General features: G+C 33.7%; 1 non-coding gene across 1 annotated transcript; it reads left to right on the plus strand.

The window, feature by feature from the left end:
* The first annotated feature begins 610 nt into the window (after positions 1-610).
* Positions 611-718, plus strand: LOC111757297 (U6 spliceosomal RNA). Its single transcript, XR_002791674.2, has one exon. It is a non-coding gene; the product is annotated as a U6 spliceosomal RNA (small nuclear RNA).
* Positions 719-13,298: the final 12,580 nt, after the last annotated feature.

Consider the following 13,298-nt stretch of genomic DNA (forward strand, 5'->3'; position numbering starts at 1 on the left):
TAATAAATTATTTTCCAAAAATTCTATTAAATAAATAGCTCCTTGTCATGCATACAAGTGTAGTCAATTATTTATCTCTGTTTTTATTTCCTGCACTTTCAGTTCCTTCTAGTCACTTGCAATCTGAAAATATTACATGAAATGTCTTATAAAATAAGCAATTTAAGTGTAACTGTGGATAGGTTATCATCACTGGTTTACTTTATAATGGTTCCCAAGTGCAACTCTGAAAAGGCTTGAGTCGTTTAGCTCTTACGATTCCTTGAAACTGACCAACCAGGAATATTTTCTATATGTTTTTACAGTAGGAAGAAACTAGTGGGAATGGAATCAGAGGAGCTACAAAGATGCTGTATCTAAGAAGTGGAATAAAACTCAATCTGAACATCTCAAAATTCAAGCCATCAATGTTAATCTCTAAGTAAAAACAATGGAAGTAAAACATCTATGAAAGTATGCCACAGTGCATACCCAGGAAGCATAGCTTGCTTCTGTAAGACAAACTGGCATAGAATAAAAAACTCAAGAGTTTAAAAATTCAGAAAAAATTTAAAAATAACATTATATTAAAAATTATAAGACAAGTGAAGACTGAATTAAAAGTACCCAAGTGCTCACTGCAGCAGCACATAATACTAAAATTGGAATGATACAGAGAAGATTATCATGGCCCCTGCACAGCGATGACACGCAAACTAATGAAGCATTCCATATTTTTAGAAAAACATAAAGAAACCACCAGGCTGGACAAGAAACTAAACAAGGAAAGAAAGTGGGAAAACAACAAGAACATAATAAGGCCAAGTCAAGCCAGTATATATCAGTGACACCCATAAATGTAAATAAGTTCAATTCTTCTGTTAAAAGAAGCAAGTTGACAGAATGGATCAAGAAACAGGACCTCACTGTATGCTGTATACAAGAAACACATCAGAATCAAAAAGAAGATCATAAACTAAAAGTCACAGGATGAAAACTGTATTCCATACAACAGGAGCCCAGAAAAAAGCAGGGAAAGCTATTCTGTTTTCAGACAAAGTGAACTTCAAATCTAAAATGATTAAAAGACAAGAAACTCACTACATACTCACTAGTGGAAAACTACAAAAGGAAGAACTAACAGTTATAAATACATATGCACCAAATACAGGAGCACCCAACTATGTAAGACAAACACTAACAGACATGAGAAATCAAGTACATATGAACACAGTTGTAATAGGAGACTTTAAAACTTGACTGTCACAAAAGGATCGATCAACTAGACAAAAACTCACCAAAGAAATAACAGAACTGAATCACACCTGTGAATGAATGGACTTAATAGATGTTTACAGAGTGTTCCACACAACCACATCAGAATATGCATTCTTCTCAGTTGCACATGGGACAGTCTCCAAAATAGACCATATATTAATTCATAAAACATTCTTAAGTAAAAACAAAGGAGTGAAATCATCCCATGCATAATATTTGATCATAGTGCACTAAAATCTTGGCATTAAATTTTCTCTAAATCTCTGAAAATCAAAATGGCAAAAAAATGGCAAAACCTGTATAAATACATGGAAATTAAATAATAACTTTCTGAACAACCAGTGAGGTACATATTAAACTAAAGAAGAAATAAAACAATACCCACAATACAATGAAAATGCAGACACAACATACTGTTACCTATGAGATCCAATGAAAGCAGTCCTAAGAGGAAGTATATAGCAATAAATACTCACATCAAGAAAACAGAACAAGCACAAATAAATAGCCTAATGCTACATCTCAAGCTCCTAGAAAAGGAAGAGCAAATAAAACCCAAAGGTCATACAACAAAGGAAATTGTAAACATTAGAGCAGAAATTAATGCAATTGAAACAAATATAAGCCCAAAGAACTAATGAGTCAAACAGCTGTTTTTTTTTGAGAGGATAAACAAAATTAATAAATCTCTAGCCAACCTTATCAAGAAAAAGAAAGAAAAAACTCAAATCCATGCAATAATGACTGAAAAGAGAGAAATTACTACAGATCTCATGGAAATTCAAAAGATCAAGAAAACCTACTTTGAAAATCTCTACTCACATAGGGTCAAAACACAGAGGAAATGTGCAGATTTCTAGAAACATATGAACTACCAAAGCTCAATCAAGAAGATAAAACAATTCTGAATAACCCAATACCAGCTATTGAAATTGAAAACGTAATTAAAAACTTACCAACAAAGAAAAGCCCAGGTCCTGATGGATTCATGGCTGAATTCTACAAGACATTTTGAGAAGATTTAATGCCAACACTCCTGAAAATCTTCAGTGAAACTGAAAGAAACGCGGTCCTCCCTAAGTCATTCTTGGAGGCAAGTATTACCCTGATACCAAAACCAGAGAAAGACCCAACCAAAAAGAACTACAGATGAATCTCACTAATGAACATTGATGCAAAGTTCTCAATAAAGTACTGGCAAATAGAATGCAGCATATCAAGAAGATAATACATCATGACCAAGTGGGATTTATTCCAGGAATGCAGGAATGTTTCAACATACACAAATCAATAAATGTAATACATCACATCAACTGAGCCAAAAATAAAAATCTCATGATCATCCCAATAGATGAGGAAAAGCTTTTGATAAAGTCCAACACTCATTTATGATAAAAAAAAACTACAGAAATTTGGAATAGACAGTATGTACCTCAATCTCATAAAGGCCGTTATGATAGCCAACATTATACTAAATGGACAAAAACTGAAAGCCTTCACTCTAAAATCAGGTATAAGACAAGGATGTCCACTATCACCACTCCTATTCAATATAGTGCTAGAAATATTAGCCAAAGCAATCAGAAGAGAGGGAGAAATAAAAGGAATAAAAATAGGAAAAAAAGAAGTTAAATTGTTATTATTATTTGCAGGTGACATGATACTCAACATAGAAGAACCCAGGAGTCCATTAAAAGACTACTAGAGGTAATAAATTCAACAGTGTTGCTGGATAAAAAGTCAACACTCAAAAATCAATAGCATTCCTGTACACACACAATAAACTCACTGAGAGAGAAATTATGGAAATATCACCTTTCAAAATAGCATCTAAAAAATCAGATACTTGAAAACAACCTAACCAAGAATATAAAAGATGTATATGCTGAAAATTATACTACTCATAAAAAGGAGATTGAGGGGGCTGGGGATTTAGCTCAGCACATAAGCGCCTGCCTTGCAGGCAGGCAGTCGTGAGTTCGATCCCTGGTACCAATAAAAAGCAAAAAGACAAAAAAAAAAAAAAGAAATTAAATAGGATATTAGAAAATAGAAGGATATTCTTTTCTCTAGGTTAGGAAGAACCAACTTTGTGAAAATGGCCATACTCCCAAAACTGTTATACAGATTCAATGCAATGCCAATCAAAGTGCCATCAACATATCTCACAGATCTAGAAAAATTATTCCTAAAATTCTTCTGGAAACAGAAGAAAACTAAAATAGCAAAGGCAATTCCGGGCAACAAAGGCAAGACAGGAGGCATCTCAATTCCTGACTTGAAACTATACTACAAAGCCACAGTAATAAAATCAGCATGATACTGGCAAAGAAATAGACTTGAAGGTCAATGGAACAGATGCAAACACGGCTACAAAGACACCCAGCCACCTTATATTTGACAAAGGGGCTAAACATGTTCACTGGAAAAAAAGATAGCCTCTTTAATAAATGGTGTTGGAAAAAATGGCATTCCACATGGCAAAGACTGGAAATAGACCCATGCCTATCACCATACACTAAACTAAAGTCAAAAGGGATCAAGGATCTAAATATTATAAGAGAAACACTAACTCTACTGTAAGACAAAGTAGGTAAAAACCTTGAAGACATAGGGATAGGCAGAGAATTCATGAATAAAACACAAACTGCATGGGAAATAATTAAAAAAAATGAACAAGTGAGACCTCATACTATTAAAAAGATATTGTACTTCAAAAGAAATCACCAACAAAGTGAAAAGAAAACCCACAGATTGGAAAAGAATTTTAGCCAACAGTTCCTCAGACAAACGGCTTATATCCAGAACATATAAATAACTGAAAAACATCAAGCTCCCCAAATTCAAAGACCCCCTTCATAAATGGGCATCGGAGATGAACATATGGTGTTCAGATAAAGATATGAAAATTGCAAATAAATACCTGAAGAAATGTTCACCATCACAGGTCATTCGAGAAATGCAAATTAAAACAGGATTGAGATTTCATCTCACCCTGGAAAGAATGGCTGCCATCAAGAAAACAACTGATAACAAATGTTGGCGAGGCTGTGGAGAAAGAGGAACACTTCTCCACTGTTGGTGGGAGTGCACACTGATGCAACCACTGTGGAGATCAGTATGGAGATTCCCCAAAGGACGAGGATTGGAAGTTCCATTCAATCCAGCTATTCCCCTTCTCAGTATTTTCTCAGAAAAATAGAAAAGAACATGTCGCAGAGATATATGTGCATCTATGTTTATAGCAGCACAATTTGTTATAGGTAAATGTTGGAAACAACCAAAATGTCCATCAACTGCAGAGTGGATGAAAAAAATATGGTATTTTATATAATGGTATACTACTCAGCCATAAAAAGGATGATCTTGAGGCCTTTATAGGTAAATGGAGACAACTTGAAAATATACTCATTAGTGAAATAAATAATAATCACATGAGTAAATATCACATTGTCCCTCTAGTGTAAGAAACAATACAATCTGACAGAATAACGGGATTCAAAAAGTATAATAGACACCATGAAAGTGAAAGGGAAGAAAGTGCTCTAAAGAGTATAATGGTATGTACAGTGTGTAAGATAGATGAACATATTACTGAGTTTCTGTTGGAACACTGAACAGAAGGATTTTCACTGTCAACCTTTGAGTGTCTAGCCACTATGCTTGGATTTTGTGACTTTGACAACTATTTTTTAAGATGACAATGAGAAATGTAACAACTAGGTATTCTACTATACTATTTTTTTAAATTTGGGACTTTCATTAATTAAATTAAATTAATATATATTTTTAATTTAGTATCTACCATTCCCCTCTGTTTTTCTATTTTCTTTAATTTTCTTCTTTTTATTTATATAAACATAACAACCATTGTTAATTTTTTTCATTTTGTTTAGAGGACCTGTATTGTTATCATTTTGAATTTGCTCTTGTTGTTTGTGCCTTTTGCTTTTTGTTTTTCTTTTCAGACTTTTAACTTTTTTAAATAAATTTTTAAAAAGTATGCAAGACAAATGATTGTCAACTTAAGAGAAATAGATATTTTAAAACTTAATCAAAATAAATAATTTCAAGAGAAAAATGTCAAATATTTAAGTTTAACATAATATAAATCCTTGAAATATAAAACAAAGAAAGGGAACAGTTGCAAATGCTAAATACTATAATTACAACAAAAATGTTCCTAATCAAAATTTTAAATTGTTTCAAAATTATTCCTTAAAAATAACACCTATATTGTAAAAATATTGATCTCAAATGACCAAAAGCAAAATATATTCAAACTATTGCTGAATCTCAAAGAAAAAACACTGTCCTTGACACTCAGGAAGAAACATGGTGACTTATATGGAAAATTAAAACTGGATTATCATAAAACTTTTCAACAAAAATGTTTATGTCAGCAAAAAGAATGACACAGTTAAGAAACTTAGTGAAAGAAAATGCAGTCTAAGGATTTTATACCTAGGAAAATGACTTTTAAGTGTAAAGACCACAGGTGAAATGTTGTGGACATGAAAGAACTTGGAGCTTTTGATTCTATGCATATTCCCTAAGGAAAATACAAGAGGGATCAACATAAGGAATGGTGACAAGCATTAAAGAGAAAGTTTTTGCAGAACTGAGACTAAGAATGAGAAATAGTGTAAGAACACAGAATGAACTGTACGTTATACCAGCTACATACTTCAGCACTGCAAGTGTACCTCAGTTATCTTTTAAAAAGCTGGAAGAAAAATGTCACATGCTTACAAAACAATGATTGAAGCCCTGTCGGGGCTGCCTCCTCTACATTATCACAGCCGTAAATATTGACAGTGGTGTAAGTTATTATGATTATGAGTGAGAAATGACATTTTGATGGCAATTCATTCATTTGCTAAGGGGTTTATTCTTTTAATTTACATTCAATAAACACTAACTGAACTTAAATTGTATGAAATATATTATACTAATGTGTCTTTGTACTGATAAGTAAGATGAAATCAAAAATGTTACCTGAAATCTAAAAAAGTTTAAACGCTTCAACTTGTATTGAAACATCAAATTACACAAAAATGCCAGTAGCATTCATGGCATTAATGAAGCTTCATGTGGTGAGGCAGTGGTTTCCTTTGGTTTGTCTCCCATGAGGTAGACTGTAACTGCAAGAGGCAAGGACTTGTTAGAGCTAGCTGACAAGCCCTGAGAGCTGTTTATCCCAAAACTAAAATATCAAATATTATTTTATTTCAGGCAAATAATTTACTTCCTAAAACATAGTCCCAATTTGCAGAGTTTCCTGTCTTAATGATGTAGTTCTATTGCTAATTGGCCATGTTTTTATATCTTTGTCAAGTCAAAAATATAACACACAGCAGAAATTCATTAAAATGAATTTGTTTAGTATTATTGTGTAAGTACTATAAATCTCAATGGAAAAGAAAGATCACCATATTGTGTCAGAAATCACTTCTGAAAGTACATTTGAAATTGAGACTTAATGACTTAATAGTTAAAATGGTAAAACAGGAATTAAATAGTTTATAGATTATTGACTAAAATTGACCGAGATGTAAAGGCAGTATTTATGCTGTAAATACCATAGTTTCAATTTGATATTGTTAATCTACGTGAACCTATTTTGAAAATGCACGTTTTAGCAATGATGCATTTATTTAGCTTTAATATAAAATGAGTGCATCTATGTATCATTTCTCAGACAATTCTGTACATTGCTTTTTGGTTAGAAGATTATTGTCAGGTCATATTATAGATGTTATAAAAGCATCATTGCATGATTTAGAAAAATGATAGAAATCTAAGTGTATCTTTTGAGGTTTGTTATTCTATAGTAAAAACCTTTTTAAATGATCATCATTCTCTTGGAATTTAATTTCTTGTGAAGAAAACAGAAAAATAACTAGCTTATATGCTATTGAGTTAATTTATAAGTTAATTCTAAATAAACAATGCATTAAATAAGTGAAATATATGTATAGTAAGTGTCAATACTTTGAAGAGTAAGATAAAATAGAAAGATACAAGGAATAGAGGTCACGTTAGCAAAGTCAGGGCAGAGGTTTCAGTGAGAAGGTGCTACTAGAATGAACATGAAAACCGTGAGAGAACAGGGGCGCATCGAGCCTGCAGAACTTACTTGAAGAGACCCAGAGGCCTTCCGTGCTCACAGAGAGGCGCAGAGGCTCTCAGAGCTGAGGCGGTGATAGACTGGGCACGAGGATGCAGGGTCATGCCGTCAGCTTTGGGTCTTTATGAGAACAGACTTTGACTAATACGCGGAGTGAGGTGGTCAGCCACAGTGTGGTGCTGAGGGAGGGAAATGTGACCCGCCTTCAGCTTTACTAGAGTCACTGTCTTTGCCGCTCAGTGATGGGCTGTGGAAAGGCAGGACGAAGAAGACCAGGGAGTCAGCTATTGGGAAGATACTGGTGGCAGCACTGGGCGGGCAGCTGTGAGGTATGAAGTCTAGAGCTACGCAACATGAAGATGCAGATTCAAGTTTAATTGATAAAATCTTTGATAGGACAAAAATGAAATACATTTTATATCAATTTTTTGTATTTTGTTGACAGAAATTTAAAGCATTATTAAACATAACAAGTAGAACTCTTTGAAGTCTCATATTTTATGCACCTTAGTAAATTAGTATTGTCAATAAAAGTAATATAAAATTGATACTCCCTTAGATATCATTGACAAGTTGCTAATGAATGTCATTCTACATGAAAATTGAGATGCATGAAATATATAAATGAATGTTTATGAAATTTATTCCAAATTCCAGAGATTATTGCAGAAATTACTCTAATAGAACTAATATCCTGCTAACATTTCTGATATTAATTAATTGAAAATTTCATTTTCATATTTCCAATTTAAAATAATTTGAAAATGTTGGCCAATTATTTTGAAAAAGAGTCAATGGTTATTTTGTTCTCTCTAAAAAGATAATAAGATTATCATTAAAGATAACTTCTCAAAAAGAAAGTTATCAATAAGAATGAAGCAAAAATTTGTAAGGGGAAAATGCTATAAAATATGTCAGGTAATTTCTTATCAAAATATTTTTTTAATTTACTAGGTTTTTGCATTTGTCAGATATTAAAATTTTATTTTGCATTATGATTTTTCTATTTCAAGTAAGTATTCCTATTTGCACCATTTTTATTTTCAAAAACTTGCATTTTATGTTTTTGAAGTGCTCCTTCTATATTGACAAGGTTAATACAAATCTATAAATTAGAGAATCACCAGCATAAGTATTTCTTACAAGGTGGAACGGGGCCATAAAGAAATTCGGATCAACAGGAAAGCTAAGCTGCCCAGGGACCAGCCTGGGCCACTCACCCTTCAGAGGCAAGGACATAGAGGAGGCACTGACAAGAGTGCATGAAAATGAGCAGTCAGCAGGGTTTCAGGAAGACAGTGAGTGTCCTGCCTTGATGACATCACACACAGCAAAGCACGCATGAAATGGATTCCTTATTTCCCCTAGTATATGACTTCTGAGTAATATAAGATTTCCGAGAATCAGCCTTTGCAACTAATCCAAAATAGCCCGCAATGGCAGGGAAAAAAGGGGATTTGGGGTTTTATTGTGACAGAATATGGCACCAGTATGAGGGAGCCTCTGGTTTCCCAAACAGGAAACTCCCAATATTCCCACAAGGAACAAAGCAGGTAGAATGCGGGGTTTCTCCAAGATGTGGGAAAAGGACTGAGACTTACAAGTAATCAACAAGCATGAAAATATGGAGTCAACATTTTTATCAAAATCTGACAAAGGTAGCTTAAAGAGAAGGTGAAAATGTAATATGCAAATGGGAGAATAGTAGCAATGAATAATTTGAGATTCTCTGTAAAAGGAAAGAGAAGATAATAGAAAATGTTTTACAATAGAGAAAGCACAGAGTTGCACAGGAATGCAGAGGAGAAGGCATCCGAGTTCCATAGCAGCCTGTTAGAAGGCAGAGGAGTGGGCTCAGGGCAGGGGTGTGCAGTGACCCACAGAGCCGAGGGGGGCAGAGCGTGCTTTCCAAAGCTTTCTCAGAGAAATAAGAAATGATGTCATCAGCTAAAAGTAAGGAATAAAGTTGGATGACAGAAATTTTTGGACAGAAGAAAGAGTGAAGAATAGACATCTCCCTTAAGGCACAAGCCATGCCTTGATTCTGTGAAAATGTCTTGTCCTAAATATTTCTAAGCTCTGGTGTTTTACTCTATGAATAGCCATTTTTTATACAGACGTTCCGAAATCAGGCATTAAAAGGTAAAACTGGCTGTAAATGCATGTGTGAGGTCTTTAAAAAACCTCCTTTGAAAGAAGAAAAGCTGTTTCCCTTTTCAAATATAAAGAAATCCTAGCAGATTTTATGTAAGATTTGACTAATTTTACCTACATTGGGTCCTGTGGAAAAAAATACATGAAATATTTAAATGCTATTTCTCAAGGTCACCACTTTGCATTTGTGTTTTGTGGAGAGGTGCTATGTGCTTTCATTTAATATTTTTAATTTGCATGTTTGTTAACCTCCAGGCAAAAATTATGCTTGAGCAGGAATATCTTCAACTTAATGAAGATTTTTGAAGCTTAGATCACTATCCTATGAGTGCTGTGGTTTACATTCTGAAAGTAATAAAGAAGGATACATAAATACTTAAGGACACGCACATGTGTTTAAATATCCACCCTAACCCCAGATGGGCGAGACAAGCAGGCTTTACACATTTGTGAACGCTAGTAGAATCCTGTATAGTAGATATTAAGAAGTCATAAATTTATAATATGGAGTCATTGTGGCTTCAGGGATAAATATTCAGTACCTGGTGTTACCTGATAAAGTCATACATATGAATAGCTCCATTTTATGTGATAATTACTGAATCTAGCTTTAGCATCTGCTTTTGCCAGATAAACTGAATTTATTATTTTGAGTAAGGCAACCATAATCTTTCATAACCTTGTGAAGAATTGGCAAATAAAGAGGCCGTAAGAGAGAGGAAAGGTAAGTATGACATTTTATTACTCCATAGAAGTTCTGTATAAATGACAACTGTCATTTTTTCATAAAATTTTAGAAATTATCAAGTGCATGCTTAATGCCATATTCTCTAAGAATGTTGAAATAAAGCTCAATTGAAAGGCATCTGGAGGATTTCTGTACCATTCTCTTTTGTACTTTAATTTTAAAGTAAGTTTTGTCAGATTTCCAAATAGTTATGCATCTTGTCTCTACATTTATTGACAAATAACTGAGTGTGCCACTTATTTTTTGTTCAACTGCCTACCATCTAAAAGCAAGAGATAAGCTGAGAAATATATTTTAGTAATGAAAGACATAAGTCAAAGAATAATGCAGACAGTTGTTAAAAGATACACATGTAATAAATCCACCTTGGTATTTACTGAGTTCCCCTGCTTAGAATTATCAACTTTAAGTTGCCTTTTCAAGCTGCCCATATCATAAACACCACACTGTTTTTTCTTGGTATAATTCAAGAGCTCAGACTTACTTCAGAAACTTTAAATATCTGAACGCAAAGAATGACTCCTTACTGGTTGATCCGACCAACTTTCAAAAGCAATTCTTTGCTTAAATACAACTTCTTATTGCTTTTCAGTGCCATTAAATAGATGTAAAAGAAAAATAAGTGCATAAAAAGAAAATTTAGCATTATTGATAAAAAACAAAGATGAGCATTTAACCTTGAATTGTAGCTGCTGATTCTAATATTAAATATGGAAAATCAAATAAAAATAATAAATTTTATATATAGCAATAAATAAGCCTCAGGAACCAAGTATAATAAGAAACTAGAAAACAACTGAAAACATTTATGTTCACTAAAACACACCATTAACATTAATACGTAAAAATATTTAAATATTATTAAGAGAAAAACTGAATGTACAAAAATGAGTAAAGTGGATAAAAAAGGTATCGTCTGAAAAGAATAAATCTCTGATGAATATTGAGACTCTCGATGTTTAATTCATCAAGGATATAAAATTTTTAGCAAGAATGCAGTAGCAGTTTTAACTCTCTCATTAGGTAATAATTTTAAAGGTGAAAATTAAAATGCACAGTGATCATCTTTCATGTAAGTCTGTAAGTGTCAAACTTTTCAGAAAGACAATTTATCAACAGATCTAAGGATGTTGTTATTTGTATAACGATTATGTTTGTTAAATATAGTTTCAGGGGTAATCAAATGGTACATAGTGATTGCATCTTCCAGCATTTTTTACAATCTAGGTAGGAAGGTATCTCTTCTGCCAACATCAGCTGCATTATTCCATCTCCTTTTCCCTCTGTCACTACACATACACATGTACACATACTCTGTATATATGCATATGATTCTGCCTTCTGTTCTTTATAAACTGACAGATACAAAATTGAACATGATACATGTATGTAATAGGGTTGGAGTTTAACCGGACATGGCGGTGCACACTTATAATCTTGGCAATGAAGAGGCAGAGGCAATGAGAATTGCCGCAATTTTGAGGTCATTCAGCGCTGTACTAAATTCTGGTCTTAAAAAACCAATAAATAAATAAATAAATAAATAAATAAATAAATAAATAAATAAAGTAAACTTACAATCCAGTAGGATCTTTGATGGCTGTATGTCACAATTTAGGAAAGAAACATTGGCCCTTGATTTGTGGAGTTTTATAATCAGTACGACCATGAATAACACAAACCAATTCCTATCCTGATCAAATTTGGGACTGGCTATAAGTTTTATACTAACAGTTTTAGGACATAGAGGGAGTTGACCTTCATACCTGTTGCCACACTTTAGCAGTCATGATTGAAGTAGCATTGGTCACTTGGAGTTTCCAGGGCCTGGAGTCCCAGTAATTTAGTCTAGCCCAATTTATAGCCATATGATAACATTGACAAATTGCTATATCAGCAAGATTGTCTCTTGAATTTGACTTTTGTTGATTTCTGCAGCAAACATTTCAAAACTATTTTATTAGCAAGAGCCAGGCTACTTTCACAGGTGCCTGTTCTCAAGTGAGTTTGCATATTTATTGAATGATTGATAATTTAACCAGTACTTTTTAGGCTATCATCTCTCACTGAAGAAGAACACTCTGAATAATGGCTTGCTCTGTCAGCATGACCTATTATCCCAACTCATTACACATTCAAGGCCAGGTGCTGAGGACACAGGAGGATGTATTGATTGTTATCCTGCAGCCCTATAAATAATATGGAGTAATGACATGTGATACCATGTAGTACTATGACTACTGTTCCACAAGTATGCATTTTCATCACATCAGTGCCAGAAGATATTTCTAAGGATTTGGAAGGTGGGCTCTGATAATTTGGAGTGATTGAGGTTTGCATCTCTCTCTTAAACCTCCAAATTGTAGGAAATTCTTCTTATTATATACTGTGGGAGAGTTTTCGAACATGATGTGCTTGACTTGGAGTTATGGTATTGATCCAGAAACAAGGATGAAGTTTCTAATGGTATCATAACGGCTATTACTATTCATTGATTTAGTACCTAACAAAAAATAGTATCTGGAAATGCTCATACACTAAGGCAGACTCTAATAAGATGCACTAACACATCCAAAGTCACCTGTTAAAAATTCTTGTAGCTATCCAAATGCAGATTAATTAACATATTTAATTCTCATTACCATCCTTGTAAGATCTCCAAAAATTATTTATTTCTGGAAGTATTAAAGTATCTTTCCTGTACTTGGGTGATCACACTGACAAACATCCAGAACTTCTAGTCAAATCCTTCACCCACATAATCTTACTGAAGTTGGAGTTCATTTAGTTCAGTCACACAACAGAGAGATGAAAATGAGCGTACTGCCCACAAGTCAGACTGCCTGAACCGAGACAAGGTAGCAGCAGTAAGAAGTGAAGTTCCAAACTGGAGCCACAACAGGCAACCAGGAAAAAGCAATGCCTGCAAGCTAACTTCAGCTGCTGTTTGACTATGATGGTGTCCAGTATTCTGAAGTACCTGAGAGAATCAAATTCAGGAAAAAAATT

Source organism: Cavia porcellus, unplaced genomic scaffold, assembly GCF_034190915.1.
Source record: "Cavia porcellus strain 051 isolate PalLab524CR breed Dunkin Hartley unplaced genomic scaffold, mCavPor4.1 scaffold_24, whole genome shotgun sequence".
Taxonomy (NCBI): Eukaryota; Metazoa; Chordata; class Mammalia; order Rodentia; family Caviidae; genus Cavia; species Cavia porcellus.